Source organism: Cebus imitator, unplaced genomic scaffold (assembly GCF_001604975.1).
Source record: "Cebus imitator isolate Cc_AM_T3 unplaced genomic scaffold, Cebus_imitator-1.0 Scaffold102, whole genome shotgun sequence".
NCBI classification, from domain to species: domain Eukaryota; kingdom Metazoa; phylum Chordata; class Mammalia; order Primates; family Cebidae; genus Cebus; species Cebus imitator.
Genome location: NW_016107417.1, coordinates 3,612,381 through 3,618,441, shown reverse-complemented (window position 1 = coordinate 3,618,441; position 6,061 = coordinate 3,612,381).

The following is a 6,061-nucleotide window of genomic DNA, read 5'->3' as shown; positions in this document are numbered from 1 at the left end:
TGCAAAACCCTTTACCATCCTTTATCTCATTGATGCCTCTTAACAGTCCTCCAAAGTAGGGATTATTGCCACCGCTTTACAGATAAGAAAACAGGTTTAGACAGAGAGACGCTGCCTCAAAACCAAACAAAAATAAATAAATAAACAAAGGTTCTGAGTCCATCACCAAGGAAGGTCATTTTTCCTTCCTCACCTGGGAATGTTCAGCGGGAGATTAACTGACCCTCCCTTCTCTCTGCTATCGATCAGGCCTTAGGCCCCTCTCTGGAATAATAATAGCTTTCATATCTCTAGTCCTAAAATCACATAATGGATTTCGCCTCCTTTAAAAAGGGGGCATTTTTTTTTGTACAGCCTGTGGGCTAAGTATGGTTTTTATGTTTTTTAAATGCTTGGGGAAAAAAAAATCAAAAGAAGAATGAACATTTGATGGCATGTGAAAATCATATGAAATTCACATTTCAGTGTTTATAAATAACGTTTTGGTGTCACACAGCCATGCTCATTTCCTTCAGTTCTGTCTTGGGCTGCTTTCTTGCTAGGAGAGCAGAATTCAGTACTTGAGACAGAGGCCTGCAAAGCCTAAAATATTTATTTTCTGTCCCTTTACAGAAAAAGTTTGCCAACCACTGCTCTATAGGGGGCAGCCATACGAAACCTCTTACATCATGGGCGACTTCAGGGACAGCCATAGGTAATTATGTTTCTTTTCTTTTCTTTTTTTGAGATGGAGTCTTGCTCCGTAACCCAGGCTGGAGTGCAGTGGCACAATCTTGGCTCATTGCAGCCTCTGTCTCCCAGGTTAAAATGATTCTCCTGCCTCAGCCTCCCTGAGTAGCTGGGATTACAGGTGTATGCCACCACACCCAGCTAATTTTTGTATTTTTGGTAGAGACAGGGTTTCCCCATGTTGGCCAGGCTTGTCTTGAATTCCTGACCTCAAGTGATCTGCCCGCCTTGGCCTCCCAAAGTGCTGGGATTACAGGCATGAGCCACCATGCCCGGCCTATGTTTCTATTTTGTTTTTATTTACTTATTTTGGGACGAAGTCTTGCTCTGTTACCCCGGCGGGAGTGCAGTGTCACAATCTTGGCTCACTGCAACCTCTGCCTCCCGGGTTCAGGGATTCTCAAGTAGCTGGGATCCCAGGTGTGTGCCACCACCCCTGGGCTAGTTTTTGTATTTTTAGTAGAGATGGAGTATTGCTGTGTTGGCCAGGCTGGTCTCCAACTCCTGACCTCAGGTGATCTGCCTGCCTCGCCCTCTCAAGGCGCTGGGATTACAGGCGTGAACCACCCACCCTGCTATGTTTCTATTTTAATCTTACTTAAGAGCTAGACTTTTACATTCTAATGTCAAAACTCAGCCTGAAGCAAGGGCAACTACCCTGGCCCAAGGGGCAGGAACCTGTATTCCAGTCATAGCCTTGGGTGGATTCTTCTCTTGCCACCCTCAGTTTTGTCCTCTGTAACTGTGGTTGGGTTAGTAGGTGGAGACAGCTCATTACCTGGAAGGAATAGGCTTCAAGAGAATTTGAAAACATTGGGAAGGCTCCATTCAGGGAGGCAGGCTGATAGGACGGCCATTCAGAAAGTGCTCGTGGAAGGAATTGAGAGATCTGCCTTCCCTCCATGCCTTGATTATCCAAGGCCAGGGGCAGTGCTGTGCTCACCAACGCATTATTAAATTAATAATAATAGACCGGGTTGGGTGGCTCACTCCTGTAACCCCAGCACTTTGGGAGGCTGAGGCAGAAGAATCGCTTGAGCCCAGGAGTTTGAGACCAGTCTGAGCAACATAGCTGAACCCCTGTGTCTACCAAAAAAAAAAAAAAAATGTTTAAAAAGATTAGCCGGGCCTGGTGGTACATGCCTGTGGTCATTTGAGCCCAGGAGTTTGAGGAGTTTGAAGTTGCAGTGAAGCCATGAATGTACCACTGCACTGCCACCTGGGTGACAGAGCTTGTCTCAAAAAAAAAAAAAAGAAAAAGGAATTAATAGTAAATATAATTGCCACCATGAATTAAGCCTGTGTGATGTCCTAGGCCCTGGCTGTTACTTTACGTGTATGATCTCTTCTGCTCTGCTGTTCACCATATGCTCAAGAAGGAGGTTCTATTAATATCCCCATTCTTAAGGGAGAGGAGATCAAGGCTACGTGCCTGAGTGCTGTGGAGCAAATGAATGAAAAAGCATTAAGATTCAGAAATCATAAAAAGGGGCCAGGCGTGGTGGCTCACACCTGTAATCCCAGCACTGTGGGAGGCTGAGATGGGTGGATCCCGAGGTCTAGAGATTGAGACCATCCTGGCCAACAAGGTGAAACCTTATCTCTACTAAAAATACAAAAATTAGCCGGGTGTGGTGGCACATGCCTGTAATCCCAGCTACTGAGGAAGCTGAAGCAGGAGAATTGCTTGAACCCAGGAGGCAGAGGTTGCAGTAAGCTGAAATCGCGCCACCGCACTCTAGCCTAGGCAACAGAGCAAGACTCCATCTCCATAAAAAAAAAGAAAAGAGAGGCCGGGAGTGGTGGCTTATGCCTGTAATCCCAGCATTTTGGGAGGCCAAGGCAGGCAGATCGCTTGAGGTCCGGAGTTTGAGACCAGCCTGGCCAACATGATGAAACCCCTTCTCTACTGAAATATACAAAATTTAGCCAGGCATAGTGGTGCATGCCTGTAATCCCAGCTACTGGGGAGGCTGAGGTGGCCAGAGTCACTTGATCCCAGGAGGCGGACGGAGGTTGCAGTGAGCCGAGATTGTGCCACTGCACTCCAGCCTGGGTGACAGATTGAGACTCCATCTCAAAAACAAAAAAGAAAAAACACCACTTCTCCTCCTTCCATAGGCGGTAGCAATAGAAGGGAATATTCTCTTGGTCCAAGAAAAGTTGTCCTTTCTAGGCCCATGAGGCTACTCTGGGAGTCTGCTCTCCTCCAGTGAGGGAGACCCCAGGGTCAGGCTGCACTCACATCTGTCTCCTGTAACTTAACTGGTTGGCACATCCATCTCTTAGAAGTTGGTGCCTCCAGGTCCATTCCTGAGCCCCGATGCCCAGTGCCGTGTGTGTGCTACGCAAAAGATTAGACAGGACCGAGAGGACGCAAAGATACTTCCCCAGACAAGCTCCACAGAAAACAAACTCCAGAGACAGTCATTCCCCAACCTAGCCTCGGAGTAGATGCTGAAGGAGTGAGCAAAAAATCCTGGCACAGTAAAGGGGATGATATTCTCTTGTGAGGAAAGGTCACTGTTGGGAACCCCATGGGGCATTCTGCAATGAAATCCCAAGCCCCACTTAAAGTCCAGCAGTTTTATATACATATGTGAATTTTTTTTTTTTAGACAGTATCTCACTCTTGCCCAGGCTGGAGTGCAGGGGCGTGATCATGGTTCACTGCAACCTCTGCCCCCCAGGCTCAAGCAATCCTCCCACCTCAGCCTCCCCAAGTAGCTGGGACTATAGGCTCATGCCACCATGCCCAGCTAATTTTTCTATTTTTGTAGAGATGGAGTTTCACCATGTTGCCCAGGCTGGTCTTGAACTCCTGGGTTCAAGCAATCTGCCTCCCTCTACCTCCCAAAGTGCTGGGATTACAGGTGTGAGCTCCTGCACCTGGCCTAGGTCCAGCAGTTCTAACAAATACAGTGGCCCTGGACACTGCGTTCAGGGGCTTCTTCTACTGGACAACTGGATTCCAGTCAACTCAAGAGGTCAGAATTCCTCCCCATAGAGAGAAAACGGGGCAGGCCAGGCTTTGCTCAGGGGTGAGCTCCCTAATCTAAGGTGGAGGATCTTTCTTTCCAAAGGTGGTGAAGGGGATATTCTCTTGTTCCAAGAAAAGTGGGATCTTTCTCCCACTTTAGATTACATGAAACCTCATCAGGCAAAGTGTGCTCTAGGCCCCAGGGGCCCTGAGGAGCCCCTCCCTTCCCCCAGGTTTGGCCCACCGTCTGAGGTGAAGAAAGGATCATGGAGGTGACCTGGGGGCTGTGACTTTTGACTTGGTTCTGGGTGGAGAGCTTGGGTTTTATCAGAGGGAAGGGTTTTCATGCATGTAGAGAGGCCATCCCTCAAGGCTGGGTGGAGCTGGAGGGAGGAGATCCCAGCAACATGGTAGGGAACTGGGTGTCAAGACCAGAGGAGCTCCTCCAGGTAGCAGGGGCAGCCTGGAGAACAGGGGGATCTGGACATACCTGAAAAAATAAACTTCATCTATAAAAACATGAAACTTCATCTATAAATACGATACTGTTGGCTGGGCGTGGTGGCTCACATCTGTAATCCCAACACTTTGGGAGGCCGAGGTGGGCAATCACAAGGTCAGGAGATGGAGACAATCCTGGCTAACACGGTGAAACCAGTCTTCACTAAAAGTATAAAACATTAGCCAGGCATGGTGGCACGTGCCTGTAGTCCCATCTACTCGGGTGGCTGAGGCAGGAGAATGGCTTGAACCGGGGAGGCGGAGGTTGCTGTGAGCCAAGATCATGCCACTGCACTCCAGCCTGGGTGACAGCAAGAGAGTCTGTCTCAAAAAAAAAAAAAAAAATACTGTTGAATTGTGCTACTAAAATGGGTGACTTTTTTTGTTTTGTTTTGAACGTATACCTGTTGTTGCATATAACAGAATCTAGTGCATTTTGTTTAAATTGTGGTAAAAGCCACACATGGTGGCTCACACCTGTAGTCCCAGCACTTTGAGAGGTCAAGATGGGAAGATCGCTTGAGCCTATGAGTTAGAGACCAGCCTGGGCAACATGGTGAAACCCTGTCTCTACAAAACACACAAAAAAGTAGCCAAGAGTTATGGTATGCGCCTGTGGTCCCAGTTACTCGGGACTGGGGCTGAGGTGGGAGGATTGCTTGAGCCTTGGAGGCAGAGGTTGCAGTGAACCATGATTGAGCCACTACAAAAACAAACAAACAAAAACGCCAGTTGTGGTGGCTCACGCCTATAATCCCAGCATTTAGGAGGCCAAGGCGAACAGATTGCTTGAGCTCAGGAGTTTGAGACTAGCCTGGGCAACATGGTAAAACCCTGTCTCTATCAAAAACACAAAAATTACACTGGCATGATGGCACATGTTTGTGGGTCCAGCTACTTGGGAGGCTCAGGCAGGAGGATTGCTTGGGCCCAGGAGGTGAGGGTTGCAGCAGTGAGCTGAGATGGTGCCACTGCACTCCAGCCTGGGTGACAGAGACTCCATCTCAAAGAAAAAAAAAAAAGATTATCAACCTTGCAGCCCCCAAGTGACACTGTGTGTATTTTGAGACCCAGCTCAAATGCCACCACTTCAGAAGTCTTTTTCTTCCTTCCAGAAGTCTTATGCCTCTCCTCTCCTCTTCAGTCCTCCAGTTCTCAAATGGAGCACCTGTTTTTGGTTTTTGTTTTTTTGTTTTTGAGACAGGGTCGCTGTCACTCAGGCTGGAGTGTGACAGCACAATCGTGGCTTACTGCAGCCTGTAACTCCTGGGGTCATGTGATCTTCCCACCTCAGCTTCCCAAAGTATTGAGATTGCAGGTGTAAGCTATTACACCTGGCCTTAGCACTTCCTTTATATAAAACACCAGTCCTGTGTGGTCAGTGCAGCCTTGAGACGAGGGCACTGGTACCCAGGGGGCTTGTGGAGGTGGGCTGCAGCCAGCTGGGAGGTGGAGGCCTGGCCCCTGGTCCCAACTTTTGATGACACGCTGTGTGACTCTGGGCAAGGCCCTTCTCCTCTCTTGGCCTCCGGGTCCTTCCTGGCTGCAGAGGCTCTGTGTTAAAACATGCGCTCTGAATGGAGACCCCCCAAACAGGCTTTGTATGAGCAACAAGGCTGTTTATTCACCCAGGTGTGGGCAGGCTGAGTCCGAAAAGAGAGTCAGTGGAGGGTGGTGGCATAGGAGTTGGTTTTATAGGTTTGGGGTAGGCAGCAGAAAGTTACAGAAGTTACAGTTCAGGGCGGCTTTTCAGGCAAGCTGGGAGGGGGTGTCATAGGGTCTGGAGTCACGAGGTTGACCAAGGACAGTTACAAAGTCCAGTTGCCTTATCAGTTGAGGTGGGAATAAGGA